This window comes from Crinia signifera, chromosome 19, assembly GCF_055691185.1.
Source record: "Crinia signifera chromosome 19, ASM5569118v1, whole genome shotgun sequence".
Lineage (NCBI taxonomy): Eukaryota > Metazoa > Chordata > Amphibia > Anura > Myobatrachidae > Crinia > Crinia signifera.
In genome coordinates this window covers 107419774-107440972 of record NC_139226.1, presented here as the reverse complement: position 1 = coordinate 107440972, position 21199 = coordinate 107419774, and the positions used below count along the sequence as shown (strand labels likewise).

At 48.3% G+C, this 21199-nt stretch overlaps 1 pseudogene; it reads right to left on the bottom strand.

Moving 5' to 3' along the window:
• Positions 1 to 10980: 10980 nt before the first annotated feature.
• Positions 10981 to 20989, bottom strand: LOC146041606 (oxysterols receptor LXR-beta-like; annotated as a pseudogene).
• Between the last annotated feature and the right edge of the window lie 210 nt (positions 20990 to 21199).

Genomic DNA, 21199 nt, shown 5'->3' with positions numbered 1-21199 from the left:
GCGTCCCCTTACTGTAATCATACGTCCCCTTACTGTAATCTGAAGTCTGTACGTGTCCGTCCCCCCCCTCCATCACCTGTTTACTTGTTACCTCTCAGTTGCTGCATTGTAAGCTGCTTACACTGAAACTAATTCCTAGTATACGCAGTGGTCGAAGTGGAAATTTTGAAGTGGGGGTATGGAAATTTTGAAGTGGGGGTATGGAAAAGTAAAGAGTGAATATAGTGCGCACCTTCGGACACCCCCCTGTCCATCAACGTCCCCTGCCAGACTGCCCCGTTGTACAGGGGTATTACAAAAGCACAATATGTGCTGCTGAGTGATCAGAGAGCATCCTGAGGGGAAAAAAAACTTTTTTTTTTTATCTTCAGATTAAAGTGGGGGTATGCCATACCCCCGTATACCGCCCCACTTCGACCACTGAGTATACGCATATATACCTGACCAATGAAGCTGATACTGATTCTAATACTCATATGGTAATGCAGCAGGAGGTGTCACGCCTGCCACCCCAAGCAGCATCAGACTGTCAATCGCTGACAATGGGATGCCGTAGTCTGACCAAAGTCATGGACCTGTAGTGCACATGCGCAATACGGGTCCGACACATGTGCAAGGTACCAAACCTCTGTACTTTGCTACATGCATCACAGGTATGCAGTCACATTTTAGGGCGTGGCCTAATAGTGGGAGGCATGGCCACCTCCCGCGATTAGGCCACGCCTTCAAAATGATTCAGGTGAGTTAAAAAAACACTCTAAAGTCGAGGACGGAGTGTTTTTGTCATCCCCCCCCCCCCCTCAGCAGCACACACCTACAGCATCTGCTGACAGCAGGCTCGGCATGAGCTCTCATGCTGTCAGTGAGATGCTTTCAGCACAGCACATGTTGTAGGTGTGTGCTGCTGCTGCCCAGGAGGGACAGAGGGGTAAGGGGAGGGGCAGAGGGTTGTCAGAAGAGGGGCAGCGGCGGGCCCCTCCAGCAAGCCCAGGCACAGGTAATTAGTACCCGATTCCCCCCACTCTCGCCAGCCCTGTGCATCACTACAGCGCGGGGCAAGAATCAGGCCCAGTATGCTGACTGTGTTTGCAAATACATCTGCTCCATGCCGCAGGAGAGCGGGGAGAGCAAGGGAGATAGAAGATGGCCGAGTGCTGATGGAATTGCACAGAGAGCTGGGATAGTATGGAAAGGAGAGAAGAGAAGGAAAAGAAACAGAGAAATATGGAAAGAGTGAGAAAAAGAGGGAATAGTGAAGGAAACAGGATAACAGCAGAGAGGAGAGATATAGGAGGAATTACCTGAATGTACGGTGATGTAGATCTTTATCCTCCTGCCGTACTCAGGAGATCCGAAACATGACCGGCGATGGGATGCACGGTCCTCGGCACACGGGACAGCTGGGGTTTGTGTCCGTCCACTCGTAGATGCAGCTTGAGTGGAAAATGTGGCTGCAGGGCAGGACGGCCACCAGCTCTCCCGGCATGAAGTCCATCAGACAGATGACACAGGATTCTGCGGATTCATCCTCCGTAGCATGGTGAGCTGGGAATCCGCAGATGTCTGCCACCATGGGAGGGTTGTTCGGTCCGCTGATCTCCACCAACCTCGCCGGGAGATTGTTGCTGGTGATCTCCGCCTCCATGACCTGGAAATCCTCACCTTGTCCGCCGAACGCTAACATCAAGGCTGGGAGGTTCCGCCCACTGATCTCAAGCACCATGGCCGACGTGATGATGAAGTTGACCTCTGAAACGATGGCTGGGAGATTCGGCCCATTCTCTGCTGGTTGCTGAGAGGGTTGGTGAAAATGGCTTGGCCCGGGGAGATGATCTGGGCCTGGTCTGTCCCACACTGAAGCAGAAGCAGGTGGAGGAGAACGGCTTCTGTCTGTGTCCTCTCTTTGTGGTCGCTGCAGACGAGCAGATGCTTCTCCTGTTGAAGGCTGCTGATGATGTTGCTGGCGACTTCTTCCTCTTCTGCGCTCGGACCGCAGCCGCTCCTCAAACACGGTCTCCGAAGCGTCATCTGAAAATATATACATTATATAGTAGCCAAAATAATTACAGCAATAACATTTAGGTGTTTGTGTTTTGATTTACTTTTTTATATGTATTTATCCATTTTTTAACTATGCAATTTCCAAACATGAAAACCCAGCTCCTAAGATAGAATAGCACATGTCCAAATATCCAATAATCCAGTTCATCAATTTATGTATACAATATTTGATTTGTACATTTTAATAAAGTTTTTTTTATAGTTTGCAATCTCATCGCATGGAGGGACCCAGCCAGCGGGCGGCCTTGTCCTGTGCTGGTCGCTCCTCCACATTTTGCTATTTTTTTGAGTACTTGTGTAATATCTGGGCGCCCGATTTTTTCATCACATGCCAGTACTTAAGGCATGCAATGGGACCCGATTTTCGGGCTTTTTGGACGTTCCTTGTACAATGTAAAAATCGGTCGCATTGCACGCATCGCATCACACTGGCATGCGATGCGACCGACGTGATTTTTACATTGTACTCAATGTTAAATGGCCCCCAGACCCAATTTTTAATTGTATACCCACCATGATGGGTAATTATTAGGTAAAATTATTAGGTACAATCATATAAAATGAAAAATCGGGCGCCCAGATAATACACAAGTACCTTTTTTTGGAAAACTACAACTGAACCCGAATCAGGCCCCATGTACCGCTGTGGCCCCCATACATCAGTAGCCACAAATAAATGATTCACAGACTCCACAAAAAATCTATTTCACAAATTCTGTGATTATCCCCCCCCCCCTCCCATTTAGAGATTCCCAATCTGTGCCCAAATATTTATTATTAGATATATTTCCGTAATTTGCAGAACATATTGAATAAATACAGATCTGCTGACTCTTAAAAGGTGACATCGTCTCTTGTTGATCCCTAATACTATGTTTGTACCCCAAAAAAGCAGCATGCTACCCGTGGAACTCCACGCTGGTCTCATAACCAACCGGCTCAACAGCCTGTTTCGGTGTGTTACCACCTTTTTCAAGAGCACAACAAACTCTGAATAGTTACCATATAAATAGGGCACAGAGACCCGCCAAAATCAATGCAACCAGTCTTACCTTTCTGTCTAAAACTGGACTGCTAATTATATTCTTAAACAAAATCTATTGGTGTGCAGATGTCGTTTCTATGGATATCTAACTTGATTATGGGATCTGGCACCCAGCCAATTGCTATGGAAGTGGAGTGTGGTTTTTCTCTGTGCATCTGTATGTATATATATATATATATATATATATATATATATACACATACATATATACACTTGTAGCAGGGCCGGGCACAACCTCCAATGTGTGCGTTACTTGTCGGGTGCCTTCGTCCGAATTTTCATACAGACTTCTTGGGGGATAGACGCAGCACTCCAGACTTCTTAATCAATGACTTTATTGAGACATAGCTATGTCTCAATAAAGTCATTTGATGATTAAGAAGTCTGGAGTGCTGCGTCTATCCCCACAGAAGTCTCTCCCCCCCCCCCCCCCCCCAGGGGTGCTAGGGGTGTGTTGCCCCTACAGTTGTCTGCTGAAATACTCTGTGCTGGTGCCTCACCCCCTAGGGGTGCTAGGGGTGTGTTACGCCCACAGTACTTGTTCACACATGGCAATTTATATATGTACAAAGTCTGGTGTATATTGCTCCAGCCATTCCAGAGTTATGTTGCTGCTGGAATACTCTGTACTGCTGCCTCACCCCTACGGGTGCTAGGGCTGTCTTACCCCACAGTGTTTGTTCACAGATTGTAAGTAATATGTGTACCGAGTTTGGTGTAAATTGCTGCAGTCATTCCGGAGTTAAACATTAAAAGTAATTCATTTTGATTTGGATTTTTTTTTAGTTGCCTCAGCCATATTTTAATACACTCGTTTGTAAAATTTCACGATCTTCCCTTGTAAATTGTGGATTTGTATAGAAAGACAGACACATTTTTTATTTTATATATTAGATTGTATGAAAACCTACATTACCAATCCCAATCACTTAGTGCTCAGAATTTGCCATCTGTGACCCCCGTACATTGTAGATTTCATTTACACAATCACCTGCAAAATGCCCAATCGCCCCCAGTTTATAACAGATATATGGGGGTCACATCTCCAAATGCCACCCGCATACCACACAGGGTAAGCTGGCATGGGGGAGATTTCTCAGTGCTTGGAGAGTAAGATTAAGAACCAGCCAATCAGCTCCTAGCTGCCAAGTCACATGATGTATTTGAGAAATGGCAGTTGGGAGCTGGTTAGTTGGCAGTCATTCTCTGTCCACTATATCTCTCTCCAAGTTTTAGTACATACACCACTTTGGGGGCGCATCTATCATGAGTTTTAGCTATTTAAAACCCAATGTGTATGATAAATGGTGATCCAGCCAATCAGCCCCAACTATCATTTTTCAGACACATGACAGGAGCTGGTTGGCTGGAGCAACACTTATCATATACATTGGGTTTTAAATCTCAAAAACTCACTGATACATGGTCCCCTTTACCTCTCCCCATCTTATCTCTCTCCAAGCTGTCATGAATCTCCCCCAGAGTATAAGGTAGGACATATACTAATGTGCAGCTAACTCCAACTGCCGCCCGCATGCCACACAGGGTGAGAGGACAGATGGGGAGATTTATCACAGCTTGTAGACAGGTACAACAGGGAGAGATAAAGTACAAGCCAGTCAGCTCCTTACTGTCATTTTGACAGGGGTTGGTGGTTTGGTAATTTTATCTCTTCCCAGGCTTTGACAAAATTGCCCCCTTAGTATAGAATCACTGGCCCTAATGTCTCACTTACCAGGATCTTCATGACGGCTCCTCCATCTTCTCTGGTCCTGGAGGAGCCGCCTCAGCTCTCTTCTGCTCATCTCCAGATGTTAGATGCTGAAAAGGAAAATACAAAATAAAAAAAATCCAGGGAAAGCACAGATATTATTGTGCGCTGTGTATCAGTATCCAAAGCCAGAAGTATCACACTAGATGCCGAAACAGTCTAGTTCGCTCTTCCAGAGGCAAGAGTTTAGCACATCCGCATCAACTGCATCAACCACTTCAACTCATCAAATGCCACTGAGGATCCAGTCTGAATGGGTTTTATACCTGTCCCAAGGATTCAAAATGGCCAATCAGCTCTCAGCACTGCACTCCGGCGGCCATATTTGTTATTGGCATAGAGAAAACCAGCTATTGAGAATAAGTATTCCCATGAATGTATTGAGTAATTTACCCAATATTTCTACAAACTTTATAATAAAGCCCCACCCACTACCCCATAAGCACCTCCCCTGCGGGGCCACAGATATGGACTGCGTGGCAGCAATAGTGGCAGTTGGCTGGTATGTCTCATGGTAAATCTCATCTCTGTCCCATTGCTATCACAGCTTCCCCTGACATCTGCTCCATCCCAAATCATTACTTACCAGCCTGCAGCATAGTAATACATAGGCTCCAACTGATACTGTGGTCATTTACATATAATTATTTCATCTGAAATCTGCACAAATTGATGTTAAAATGCACTAATGAGAGGCACAGTATTAGCGTATTCAGGTATTTCTAAATGTTTTCAGAATATGTACAGTGCAAGGTGGTGTTTTTTGTTAGTTTTTTTTTTTTATTTGGTGGGAGAACACTTACAATAACACAAGCATAGGTGCTGATTTATGTTTTTTCTGGTGGGTGCTCAAGCCAAAAATCTAGGGGAGTGGCTTCATGGGAAAGGGGCGTGGTCACAAAATAATACCAATTTATATTACGCAGCACAGTTGTCTCCAATATTCAAATTATGGCAACAGTGCCAAATACATAAATGCCCACACAGTGCAGGTACAACCCCCCCCCCTGCCCCCCCCACAGTTCCAAATACATAAATGCCCCCACAGTGCCAAATACATAAATGCCCCCACTGTGCAGGTACATAAATGCCCACACAGTACCTGTGCCAGTGACAAGGGAGGGGGAGTGCTGTGGGACACGGGTGGGGGCTCATCAATTTCCGTGGGTGCTCTGGCCCTCAAGCACCCACAGAATCGGCACCTGTGAACACAAGTGGGTTTCTCACACATGTAACGCCATGTTATACAATAAGGGCAGGGCCAGATTAACAATGGGGTGGATGGAGCTGCAGCTCCAGGCTTCTCATCAAAATAGGCCCATCAGCATTTGCTGTGCTGCTGCTGTAGACAGGATTTTTTTCCCCTAACTACAACAGCCTACCAGTGTTCTTTTGGGATCCCCCCACCCCCCAGCACACACACACACACATATATACAGTATATAGATAAATATTGTATCGGCGCTGACCAATGTTCCCTCTAATTTTACGAAGGCTTTGTGCAGAAAAAGATATTGGCTGTGCAACTTTGGAAGGAAATGTACATTTTTGTGCGTCACATAACGTATACAGGCCTAGGTTTCGAGTTCTGTTGAGTTAATAAAGCAATTTGAATGTTTACAGACTTCACACACCACACATATAGACTATAGCAGTGATTTTCAACCTTATTAAACTCGTGGCACACTAAAACAAGATTTTAACCTTTGTGCGCTCAGTTGTAATGTCTGTACGCGGGCTCGGCGAGTTGTGTGCGCGCGCGCACAGCTTAGAGGGAACACTGGCGCTGACTACTGCCAGCCATAGTCAGTCGCAGATTAGTAGAAGCCTCAGGCTTAAGCTGGGTACACGCTGGTAGGTACATCTACAGACGGATCAGGCAATGTGTGTTCTCCATACAGGCTGTGTTATCCGCCAGGACTGACATCCCAAATAGGCGGGAGCAATTAGCTGTTAATCACTGATAGCTCCCACGTCTGTATGAGAGGTTGGCGGATCGCTCGTACACACAGCACGATGCTCCAACGCGATATATCTGTGAACGATTCAGCCACATATAAGTTATATTCACCCCAGGGTGGCTCACAGGTAGGGGTGACTCCACCCGGGAGTGAGCATATCACATACCCTCCAACATGACCCATTCCATTAGGTACACAATGCTCTGGTTCTGGAATTCCCTGCCAGTGGCAGTTACAGAGGTTGGGCTGCAGCCAGGGGCGGATTTAGGGAGGAGGGCGCCCCTAGGCACAACAATAATGTTTACTAAGTAGGACAGTTTATAGGGGCAGTATCTGCATGTCCTATACATTTACACTCTATTTAAGATGGAATATAGTACAGTACAGTGGATATTTTGCAGTTATTGGTACATTTTGGGCTGACAGTACTACCGGTATCACAGGCATCCAAGTGCCGCCCCCAAACATGTGCCGCCCCTAGGCCGGTGCCTCACGTGCCTAATGGGAAATTCGGCTCTGGCTGCAGCACTGTGCAATATTGAAATAGGGGAGCCACACCTAATGCCACCTCAAACATGACTGTCCTGGACTGACTGGCAGTTGATGTGACCCCCCTCTTTGAATATTGGACTGTGCTGGAGTCCAACCTCTGTAACTGCCACTGGCAGGGAAGTCCAGGAACAGAGCATTTTGTACCTAATGGAATGGGTCAGGTTGGAGGGTATGATATCATATATTAGCGTGCTGTATGTTCCTGACCTGACTCTACTCCCTATTCCAGCCACATATAAGTTATACTCACTCCAGGGTGGCTCCAGGGCCGGCGCCACCACTAGGCAAATCTAGGCATTTGCCTAGGGCGCCGGCCACTGGAGGGCGGCATTTCGCCCCCTCCCCCGTGCCGCAGGGGTACCTGTCCTGCGGCTGTGTATATAAAGCTTGCGGCGGCGGCAGCGGGGGGTCCCTGCAGTCAAGAAATAACGAGCGCTATCCGCCTGGCTACGCGGAAGCGCTTCTGTTGTGGAAACACTGGCCGCACGCTGATTGGCTGAGATTCAGCCAATCAGCGTGCGCTGTGCGGCAAGTGTTTTCACAACAGAAGCGCTTCCGCGTAGCCAGGCGGATAGCGCTCGTTATTTCTTGACTGCAGGGACCCCCCGCTGCCGCCGCCACCGCCGCAAGCTTTATATACACAGCCGCAGGACCGGTACACCCCCCCCCCCCCCGGCACCGGGGCGCCCCCACCCCAACTCGCCTGGGGCGCTCCGGTGCCTTGCACCGGCCCTGGGTGGCTCCCTTCACTCATGTAGGGGTGACTCCACCCGGGAGTGAGCATAGCATAATACTTGGATGCTGCATCAGATCATTTACATAGACTGCACCCTAATATGTCACACACTGCACAGGGGGAGGAGACAGCCTGTTCCCCCACATATAGGGGTATAAGGCTCGTACTCTGGCCCTACAGCAGAATTTAGGGGCAATATCCCCCCGGATTTCTCCTCACAGCCCTGCGTAAGGGTCAGTCAGACACAGTAACGGCGCATTTAAGGTTACTGCTACTTCCAGGGCTTTGGGCCTAATTCAGATCTGATCACAGGACAAATTTGTTCTCAAAATGAACCAAGCCATGCTGCACTGCAGGTGAGGCAGATGTAACATGTGCAGAGAGTGGCCTACACATGGGTCAAATTCAGCCCCATTTCTAAGTGATCTGACTAGAAATGAAGCACTGACCGCTGTGTATGCCCCCCCAGTGATCGCGATGGACGGTCCTGCACATGCCTCTGCCCACAATGATACAGTGCATCCGCAGCGTTTTGTCTATTAGCATAGGTGAGACGCTGCTCAGCACATATCGTGGGGGCACTGCGGGTGCTGGCTGCGGCTGGTATGTGGGCTGAGTGAGGCACGTCGCTCACCATCAGCTCTCCAATCACTCTCTTTGTACAGGGCTTTAGATTTGGGTAAGTTATATTGTTTCTGTGCAGGGTAAATACTGGCTGCTTTATTCTTACACTGCAATTTAGATGTCAGTTTGAACACACCCCACCCAAATCTAATTAACATAAGTTTTTCACATTTTTTTGAGTCTATATCGACATAGACACCGTATAAGTGTACTGCGTCCCCTCGCATGGCTCGTTGTGCTTGGCACACTATTATATATTATATTGTCCTGCTATACCCTCTAGAGTGATAACGTATGAACAAGTCGGTTAAAAAAAAACATGCACTCCTAGTTACGTTCCTGCCAACATGCACTCTTTGGACACCGGCAGTGTGTACCTGGTCACCACCGTTATCCTATATGCCATAGGGTGCTGATAGCAAATGATTATTATTCTTCCACAGGTGTGGTACAGAATGAGGCATAATAGTATAGGTTCTTTCTAAACCGTAGAACATTTCCCTGGACCACCCACCCTGCAACAGATTATTTGCAAGGATTTTTTTACACCAAAAAGAAAGATGTGTGAGACAAATGAGAACTAATCCAATGTATCCATCTACATAGTATAGGTTGGGATTACCGTTACCCTGATCCTACCCAAAAAAGAAACTGAACAAGCAGATCAAAGCTTAATCTTTCATTTATAATGATCATTGTTACAATTTGGGATGCACCGGCTATTACATGTGTAATCTCTGCCAAATATCAGAGGACAAATACCTCTCCCCTAGTAATTAACACACAGCACCGGTTGTCGAAGCCCCTCCCACCATGGACATTCCAGCTGCATGTTTTTTTTGTTTTTTTTTTAAACTTACAATGAATAATTAATATCCCTGATAACTGTGGGATCCTTAGGGAGACCCTGTGGCGATTAATTTGGGAATCCTTTCCAACTCAATAGAACGTTGAATAAATCTAAACTTTATGTTTTGGCGGAGTTTATCTTTGAAGCCACTTTCTACTCAGGACCTAGGTTGCTGATCCTGGATAAGTATAACTCTGCACGGTCTGTGCAATATACAAATAATACCTTGTGTATAATACATTGAGTTTATCCTAATGGGATAATTATTGTGATCCTACACAGATCTGTAGGAGGAGCTAGCATTGCTGTATTAGGATTAAGCACATACGATCCCTTTCATGTTCTCTCCTGGGGAAGGTCCTTGTAACCCTATCATACTATGTTCCAAACCTTTCAGCGATTCTTATAACCAAGTAATGATGGGCTCAGAAAGACGATCGGATCATGTGGACAATTAATTGGAAAAGGATGAGATCTGTGACCAACTTAACTCCTCCAAACACAAGAAATTAGCAGAACTACGCAGCAAACGAGGTGTAGATTAGTTAGTGATTGTCAATATTTATAGCGTAAGTTAACAGTAATATGTGGGGCCTAGGACAATGGGTATGAATATGTAATTCCCTATTTCACACAGGCAAAAATACACCTTCATTACCCAAACTGGCCTGTTCCGTCACACCACCCGTAGTTCTAGGATTTATTCCCGATCCTAGAACGACTGTAGGCCAAAGCAATTCAAGTGCCAAAGGGAATATCTCAGCCATTCTCAACAATAAGAAACATGTTGTAAGTGCATATGTAAGAAGGAGGCGGGAAAAGGAAGAACCTAGCGAGATCGAGGACTGAGACGGAAATAGGTCAGAGTCTTTGGTGCAAGTAACACATGCACTATTGCGATTGGAGGTGCGTAGGCTACGTTCCTCATTGGTGGAAGAAGCTTTGGAAAACTGAAGACTGTGACACCTGACTCAGTAGGTCACCTACCTGGAGAGGCAGCCGGCCGCATGACACAACAGTTACCTCCTCCCACCCGCATTCCCTGTATTACTAAAATATTATTTTACTTACAGTACACGTCAGCAGGGTTATTGAGGCGTGGCCTAGTCACTGCCTCATGCAGCTACACCTAAAGCATCTCTGTACATATTACATTTACCACATGACTTGCGCTGAAGTTACCGCCGTATTCTCAGGACTGAAGAGTTATTCTAAAGCCTAGCGTTGGGCCTTACTTTATAAAAGTGATGTCCTGGGGGTAAAAAACCCTACTTACAAGCCATGACTCTCCTCCATCAAAGCCTTCTTCAGGTTCTGCTGAAGACCAGGCCTATTCCCCCCCCCCCCCCCCAGAGAGTATCTGTGTGCCTACATCATCCCTGAGCCCATCGGAGAGCTAGATAGGTCTCAATCCACGTTTTTTAATGTCATCCACATCCCAGATCTCAGACAATAATGGTGGCAGTTTCTTGTCCTGAAGGCGGAGGGCAAACACCCGCTCTGAGTGCACGCTGCTGTGTCCGTAGGCTGACCAGCTTGATTAACATCTGAGGGAACATCAGGTGATCCTGCAGGAGAGAGAGAGAGAGAGAGAGCAGGTCTATGAATAACCATTATATGACATGGATGAGCCACACCTGCCTTATAGTTATACCAAGGTTATTGGAGGATGGGTCATAGGGTTGACTCAATGAAGCTCGATATACACTGGGACGACCACTGAAGGTCAAAAGTGCTTAGGTCGACACCTGAAATAGTATCAAGTCGACAATGGGAAGATCAACAGTCAAATGGTCGACATGAGTTTTCAAGGTTTTTTGTCCCGAATGTTGACAAGGACACCGCCTCAGTGTACTACTGTGCTCACCATGCTTTGGGTATGGTGGCTCGCTGCGCTTGGCACACTATTATAGTCTCCCACCATGCCGTCGTGGATGGTAGAGGGTTCATGCAAGTCTTAATCCATTCCCCCATAAAATATGTGGTACGTTGAGATATAAATGCGATTAATCATTAAAACGGCTGCAAGCTCAAAAGTTTATTAGAACTCTGAGATTTCTTATGTTTGCCAACTACTGCAGTCCCTCTGCAAGCACACTATTAAAGCAATGCTGCCACCTGTAGGACAGGAGGAAGCAATGCGCCCACATTAGTAAATCGATCACTCTTATCAAATCGGAATTGCTCTAAAATGTAACTTGTGACATTATAAGAACTTCCCCAAATCTACATCTGTGTGAAGGAAAGTCCTACTGCCAGGGGTATGTAACTTCAGCCATCTACCGCCAAGTGCCCTTACTTGCTGGATGTTGAACACTTGCCGTACCATGATCGCTTTGAAGTTTATCTAGACTTTTGGGCGGCTGTCTAAAGTACCTGAGGCCTCTTAATATGGGTGTAGGAGTGCAGAGCTTCCACATACGGCAGCTGGAGGTTCTCCACGAGCTGGTGGTTCTGCACATTTGGTGGGTCAGCGGAGAAGATTTGGCGGCGGCCAGCTGCATCTGCCTCATGCCACGCGAGAACTCAAAGATGGGGTTTATGAACTCTGCTTGTAATCCTGGGGATAGAGAATACACCAGAGTCACCGAGCTGCCTGATAGTACAATAGCTCTGCAGTCACTCACAGACAGCGGCTTCTGCCCCCAAAAGTAGATCTTATGCTACAGAGTAGGTACGGAATTAGAACGCCCAAACTATCAAATGGCACCTTAACCTTAGTGAAGCAGCTACTAGATCTACCACTAAGCAAGCAAGACCACGGATCTGATACAGGGTCTAATTCAAATTCAGACAAGGTAAATTTGTTCTTAAAATGTACAAAACCATGCTGCACTGCAGGTGGGGCAGATGTAACCGATGCAGAGAGAGAATTAGATTTGGGTGGGATGTGTTGAAACGGAAATCTAAATTGGCGTAAAAATAAAGCAGCCAGTATTTACCCTGCACGGAAACAAAATAACTCACTCAAATCTAATCTCTGTGCACCTGTTACATCTACAACCTGCAGTGCAACATGGTTTATAACAGGATAGAACAGTGCCCTGCGGATGCCTTTGGACTCACGTGCATGGTGGAAGTCACTCTTGCTGTAGGTAAAGTCTTTCAGGAAGGTTATACACTCAGGGCCTTATTCGAGTTCACTCTTTCAGACAAAATCCTTCTTAGATGGACAAAACCATGTGCACTGCAGGTGGGGCAGATGTAACTTGTGCAGATCTAATTCGATTTGGGTGGGGTTTTACTTCAAAGTGAGATCTATATTGCAGTGTTAAAATAAAGCAACCAGTATTTACCCTGCAAAGAAACAAAATAACTCACCCAAATCTAATTCTCTCTGCACATGTTACATCTGCCCCCCTGCAGTGCACATGGTTTTGTCCATCTAAGAAGGATTTTGTCTGAAAGAGTGAACTCGAATAAGGCCCTCAGTCTCGTGGTTGTAAGGCCATGCGGTCTCCAGCAGCATTATCTGTCAGTGTTAGGAATAGAGCGCCATCTAGTGTCTGATGTATTACAGTGATAAATACTACTACACACTAACAGAAGGGATTATAATCCGGACCACAGCGTCCCTACCATTCATGCATGTGTATAACTGACTCCATAGCTCATATACAGCTGTGAAAACGGCGTAGGGGCACCCATGGCAACATATGCAAATGTTGGTTGTTGTAGTAGGTGCAGGGGGTTATTTTTTATGGTTGTTTTACTGAAGACGCTACTTCTATTGTGCAACAGCAAGCCCAGCAAATGCCCACTTCAGTTCGATGTCATCACATTAACAATTCAAAAACAGGGCCAGATGCACTAAGCTTCAAAAAGTGATAAAATGGAGAGTGATGAACAGCCAGCCAATCAGCTCCTACCTACCTGCCATGTCACAGGCTGTGTTTGAAAAATATCAGGCAGGAGCTGATTGGCTGGCTGTTTAGCATTCTCCATTTAATCACTTTTTGAAGCTTAGTGCATCTGGCCCACAATCTGATAATCTCCTATATATTTGGCTACATCTGTCACTCAAAGTGGGTGTCTGTGTCTATAACGCTCTGTTCCTGGACTTTCCTCTTAATGTGTGATTGCCTTCATCTGTGCTGAACACCTTTCTGAGAATTTAACCTGTTTAAAACAGGTGATGGCAATCATACATTAAGGGGAAGTCTAGAAACAGAGCATTGTGTCCCTCCTGGAGAGGGTAATGTTGGGAGGTATGTGACAGAGAACCAGCCCAGTGAGCCCACAGACAGTGCCAGACACCCACTGCCTTCCCATGTTGCCCAGCACTGCTACTCCACAGCCACCAGGTGAGCGCCCCCCTCCCGCGATTTGCGGCAAAACCTCCTCCCCCGCGCGCCCCCCCCCCTCCCGCGATTCGCGGCAAAAACACCCGCTCCCCTGCAACCCCCCCACCGCGATTCGCGGCACCCCCCGTGACCCCCCACCTCCCGCAATTCGCGGCAACCCCCCACCGGAACCCCTGTGAACCCCGCCCTCCCGCGATTCGCGGCACCCACCCCCGCGACCCCCCCTCCCGCAATTCGCGGCACCCCCCCCCCCCGTGATTCGCGGCAGCTCCAGAATTAAATTGCACATGGAAACACTGACATGGCTATGGTCGACAATGAAAAAGGTTGACATGAGTTTTTGAAGTTTTTTTGTCATTTTTTGAATATTTTCTCCTATATATTTGGCTACATCTGTCACTCAAAGTGGGTGTCTGTGTCTATAACGCTCTGTTCCTGGACTTTCCTCTTAATGTGTGATTGCCTTCATCTGTGCTGAACACCTTTCTGAGAATTTAACCTGTTTAAAACAGGTGATAGCAATCATACATTAAGGGGAAGTCTAGAAACAGAGCATTGTGTCCCTCCTGGAGAGGGTAATGTTGGGAGGTATGTGACAGAGAACCAGCCAGGTGAGCCCACAGACAGTGCCAGACACCCACTGCCTTCCCATGTTGCCCAGCACTGCTACTCCACAGCCACCAGGTGAGCGCCCCCCTCCCGCGATTTGCGGCAAAACCTCCTCCCCCGCGCGCCCCCCCCCCTCCCGCGATTCGCGGCAAAAACACCCGCTCCCCTGCGACCCCCCCACCGCGATTCGCGGCACCCCCCGTGACCCCCCACCTCCCGCAATTCGCGGCAACCCCCCACCGGAACCCCTGTGAACCCCGCCCTCCCGCGATTCGCGGCACCCACCCCCGCGACCCCCCCTCCCGCAATTCGCGGCACCCCCCCCCCCCGTGATTCGCGGCAGCTCCAGAATTAAATTGCACATGGAAACACTGACATGGCTATGGTCGACAATGAAAAAGGTTGACATGAGTTTTTGAAGTTTTTTTGTCATTTTTTGAATATTTTCATATTCATTCTCATGTGTCGACATGGACACCAATGAAGTGCCACACTTATGTCAACATTTACATGTGTTGACCCTTCTGTGTTGATTTTTTTCTTGTGGCGATTCGCGTCACACCCCCGCAACCCCCCCTCCGGCGATTCGCGGCACCCCGGCACCCCCCCGCGACCCCCCCCCCTCCCGCAATTCGCGGCAACCTCCCACCGGAACCCCCATGAACCCCGCTCTCCCGCAATTCGCGGCAACCCCCCACCGGAACCCCTGTGAACCCCGCCCTCCCGCGATTCGCGGCACCCACCCCCGCGACCCCCCCTCCCGCAATTCGCGGCACCCCCCCGTGATTCGCGGCAGCTCCAGAATTAAATTGCACATGGAAAACACTGACATGGCTATGGTCGACAATGAAAAAGGTTGACATGAGTTTTTGAAGTTTTTTTGTCATTTTTTGAATATTTTCATATTCATTCTCATGTGTCGACATGGACACCAATGAAGTGCCACACTTATGTCAACATTTACATGTGTTGACCTTTCTGTGTTGATTTTTTTCTTGTGGCGATTCGCGTCACACCCCCAGCAACCCCCCCTCCGGCGATTCGCGGCACCCCGGCACCCCCCCACGACCCCCCCCCCTCCCGCAATTCGCGGCAACCTCCCACCGGAACCCCCATGAACCCCGCTCTCCCGCAATTCGCGGCAACCCCCCACCGGAACCCCTGTGAACCCCGCCCTCCCGCGATTCGCGGCACCCACCCCCGCGACCCCCCCTCCCGCAATTCGCGGCACCCCCCCGTGATTCGCGGCAGCTCCAGAATTAAATTGCACATGGAAAACACTGACATGGCTATGGTCGACAATGAAAAAGGTTGACATGAGTTTTTGAAGTTTTTTTGTCATTTTTTGAATATTTTCATATTCATTCTCATGTGTCGACATGGACACCAATGAAGTGCCACACTTATGTCAACATTTACATGTGTTGACCTTTCTGTGTTGATTTTTTTCTTGTGGCGATTCGCGTCACACCCCCCGCAACCCCCCCTCCGGCGATTCGCGGCACCCAGGCACCCCCCCGCGACCCCCCCCCCCGCAATTCGTGGCAACCCCCCACCGGAACCCCCATGAACCCCGCTCTCCCGCGATTCGCGGCACCCACCCCCCGCAACCCCCCCCCTCCCGCAAATCGCGGCACCCCCCGCGATTCGCGGCAGCCCCAGGATTAAATGGCACATGCAAAACACTGGCACGGCTATGGTCGACAATGAAAAAGGTTGACATGAGTTTTTGAAGATTTATTTCATTTTTTGAATGTTTTCATATTCATTGTCATGTGTCAACATGGACACCAATGAAGTGGCACACTTATGTCAACATTTACATGTGTTGACCTTTCTGTGTTGATTTTTTCTTGTGGCGATTCGCGTCACACCCCCCCGCAACCCCCCCTCCCGCGATTCGCGGCACCCCCCGTGACCCCCCACCTCCCGCAATTCGCGGCAACCCCCCACCGGAACCCCTGTGAACCCCGCCCTCCCGCGATTCGCGGCACCCAACCCCGCGACCCCCCCTCCCGCAATTCGCGGCACCCCCCGTGATTCGCGGCAGCTCCAGAATTAAATTGCACATGGAAAACACTGACATGGCTATGGTCGACAATGAAAAAGGTTGACATGAGTTTTTGAAGTTTTTTTTTCATTTTTTGAATATTTTCATATTCATTTTCATGTGTCGACATGGACACCAATGAAGTGCCACACTTATGTCAACATTTACATGTGTTGACCTTTCTGTGTTGATTTTTTCTTGTGGCGATTTGCGTCACACCCCCCCCCACCCCCCCTTACCCCCACAACCCCCACTCCCGGCACACACACACACACCTCCCCCGCGATTCTCGGCACCCACCCCGTGACCCCCCCTCCCGTGATTCACGGCACACCCCCGCGACCCCCCCTCCCATGATTCGCTGCAACCCCCGCCCCGTAACCCCCCCTCCCGGGATTCGCGGCACCCACCCCCGCGACCCCCCCTCCTGCAATTCGCGGCACCCCCCCGCGATTCGTGGCAGCTCCAGAATTAAATTGCACATGGAAAACACTGACATGGCTATGGTCGACAATGAAAAAGGTTGACATGAGTTTTTGAAGTTTTTTTTTTCATTTTTTGAATGTTTTCATATTCATTCTCATGTGTCGACATGGACACCAATGAAGTGCCACACTTATGTCAACATTTACATGTGTTGACCTTTCTGTGTTGATTTTTTCTTGTGGCGATTCGCGTCACACCCCCCCCCCCGCAACCCCCACTCCCGCGATTCACGGCACACACACACCCCCCCGCGATTCTCGGCACCCCACCCCGTGACCCCCCCTCCCGTGATTCACGGCACACCCCCCGCGACCCCCCCTACCATGATTCGCTGCAACCCCCGCCCCCGTAACCCCCCTCCCGCGATTTGCGGCAACCCACCCCGCGACCCCCCTTCCGCGATTCTCTGCAATCCCTCCCCTCCCGCGATTCGCAGCATCCACCCCCCCACAACCCCCCCTCCTGCAATTCGCGGCACCCCCCGCGAACCCCCCTCCTGCAATTCGCGGCACCCTCCGCGACCCCCCCTCCCGTGATTCGCGGACACCTAAGTTGCAATACAGGGCATCTTTCATACAATTCTAACCATATTTCTCATATACAAACGTTCACAAATTAAGGGGGCGCAGCCCCTTACGACGGTGTGAAGAGCGCCCGTAGGGCGCGATGAATCACCTAGTGAATAAATAAATGTCCAATTAATAATAGAAGGTAAAATATTGAACTAATTAATGTTTGTTTGGTGTTTATGCAGTGCTCGGTGCGTTCCACTGACTGTAAATCACTCTGGATATGCGTTCCATACAAAGGAAATCCGGGTTAATCAAACACACAAAATATATAACTTTATCATTTTCTATGTTCCCTCACCCATTGCCTTTTGGGACTCAATCTGTTCAGCCTGGTCCCATCTGCATGCACACCGGTGCCTACCATCATTGGGAAACTTGATCCCAAACCCATTGCCTTTTGTGACTTCAACGCCTGGACTGGATCCACCTACCCGCAAACTAGTGAGGACTTATGCCCTTCTTTTGTCTGCCTCCAGCAATGACAACTCAGTTTGTGGACTTTATATTGACCAAGGACTGACTATTCCAAAAATTCATGAACATCCTCTGAGTGTGTCCATATCATTTATTTTATGAACATTGGTTATTTTATATATATATATATGCCTATTTTAGCATTTCAAAATAAATAGTATTTTATTTATGTACAATTGATCTAACTCATATTATTTGTCACTGTCTACTCTCTTTTTGGAGGTCATTCTGATTGACCCACTAAGCTGCATCATGGAAACGCCGTCCACACGGACTCCCCCTCCTCGCAAGCCAATTTCCCTGCACGCATGCAAATGGATGTTTATGCTAACATCCAGGGCCGTCTTAACAGCAGTGTGGGCCCCTGGGCAAAGCAATGCACTGGGGCCCTTACCCATTCTCCCCTCCTAGAGGTGGGGGGTTCTATCAGCAGCAGCTTTGATGTCCCACGGGTAGCAGGGGGTGCTCTATCTTCCACTCAACGTGTAGAACCTGTAGCAGTAACTTCTGCTATTTACTCCTTTACTGCACAGGTGGTGGGAGGGAGAACACTAACGTGTGGAAGGGAACACTGAGCTGAATGAAGGGTCCCTTGTAAATGACTTCCAGCAAGGTAGGGGGTGTTTTATACGCAGGGGAGGGTTGGATAATGGAGTGGGCTTAATATTCGTCATTTTCCGGTGGAAGGGCAGCTTGTTTGACTGCAGATATCGCCATTATCTGCAAATAGATTTCTTAGCCTTCAATAGTATAAAAACCTAGAGTCCCAACTATCAGGAGGTGCTGGGGACTTGGGGATCAGAGATCAGGAGCCAGAGCAATCCATTGACAAAAATATAAAACTGTACACCAGACTTTTGGAGCTGGAGCAGAGACCGGCTGCTGGAAGGCTGATATCTCTGGTTCTGGGCATGATAGAGACAAGCCGCTAGTGTCAACAGAAAGGGGAGAGTCACAGCTTTTGGAATATACTCTAAAGGCCCATACACACTGGGTGACTTTGAGCTGAAAGTCACTCAAAACAGCAGGTTTGAGCGGCTTTCAGCTCAAAGCCGCCCAGTGTGTATGCCCCAGTGTTGAACGGTGAACACTGCTGCGCGCTCCCATAACATCGCCGGTAAAGCCGCTCATCTGCTGGTTATACCAGCAGATGAGCGGCTTTGAGGACGGCTTTGCATAGCGCTGCGCTATGCAACGCCATCCTCCCCCTGCCTGGCGCCAACGGCGTGTGTATGCAGGGGGAGTGTGTGTATGCAGGGGGAGTTGAGTATGCACTGAGCGGCTTTCCCCCACAGCGATGAATGCTATCATCGCTGTCCATACGCAGTGGGCATAGTCGCCCAGTGTGTATGAACCTTGAGTCAGAGAGAACCTGAGAATATGACTGGGAAGTGCAATTAATATGTCGGATGTGGACTGCTGCTTTGAAGTTGGATATCTCCAGTTCCCCAGGGCCGATTTTCAAAATTCTGGTATCCTTTGAAAAAGGGGATCCTCAGCTATCAGGATAGGGCCCTGACATGCTAACATCCATGGGGAGAATGCAGAGTAATTGGATAGCTGCTAATATGGGATCTACAGCTTTTCCACACACAGTGGTAGAGAAACATCACGCTGCAATGTCCATCTCTAGCCTCCATTTTCCATGTATGTGTTGAATACGGTGTGCACTCCTATACCTGATGTAGTACAAAATCTAATGTCTTCACTTGGGGAGACAGAAGGCCCCATTTATCAAGTAATATTTGCGGCTAGATCCCTGAATGCACCCTTTTTTGGGGGTTAACTGCAAATATTAAGTATACCCTGATTGTATTAAAGGGGGACCGCAGCAGGAATCTCTGATCACTGCTGCGATCCCCCCTGCAGCGCCGCCGGCCGCATCCCCATAGGTTTCTATGGGGGATCCGAAACTGCCAGATGTATCAACATCGGGCAGCCCGGCTTCGGATCCCTGGGGTAGCGCCATTCTGGGATGGCGATAGCCCATTGTAGCCTATGGCTACACATCTCACTGCCTGGGCGGCCATGTGGTCAGTGGGGTCACCGGGGGGGGGTCCCGGGTCAGCGATTCGCAGGGATGGACTGCTTTCAGAGCCCTGTCCCTGCACTGTCAGGGATGATACAGCCCTGTTTTGTTATCACATTTTACAATGCAGTAATATTCCACCCAGATAAATGTGCCCTTGAATAAGCAGCTAATATCTCATTCTTATTATTATGTATTTACTGACACATTTATGTATTGGTTTCATGGTATATTAGGTACATGAAACTAGACAGACATACAAACACCAGTGAATGGTATCAAAACAAGGAATATGGAGAATGTCCACAATCGATATGTAGTAGCAATGGTAGAGTCCAGAGGTGGGGGGAGGATACACCAGGGTTCACCTAACGCATTTCACTGCTTCCTGCAGCTTTATCAAAGGTAAAGACACCTTTGATAAAGCTGCAGGAAGCAGTGAAACGCGTTAGGTGAACCCTGGTGTATCCTCCCCCCACCTCTGGACTCTACCATTGCTACTACATATCGATTGTGGACATTCTCCATATTCCTTGTTTTGATACCATTCACTGGCGGACACCGTGCTCCAGTCATCGCTGGTAAACAACATCTACACCAGTGCAGCTCCCGTCTGGGCACGGAAGCCTTAACGGATCCTTGCTGGTACTTCCATCTGGGCGCATCACTGCAGAATATCCTCCGGTGTTTGAGACTACCTACATCAGTTCTCACACCTTAAAAAGAGGACTGGAACATACTGAGCGACCCTCTACACCTCCAGCGGCAATACATCAAATCACCGCATATATTGTGAGGACTTCCAGCTCTACATCTTTACTTGAAAGGATCCAGAATCTTCCATTGGTAATGTGCACTTACCCATTCTTCCAAACAAGGAAAATCACTTACCCTTTCAGTATTGTCCATTGAGGCGGGGAAATTCACCTTTTAATCCCGTTAATTCCAGTTTACTTTTATTACCCACCTTTCCTCTTACTGTGATTTTTTTATTGTTATATATATATGTAATATTGTGTACACCAATTTTAGTAAAAATGTGTTACTTTTTTACCATTGTGTCTCATTCATTGTT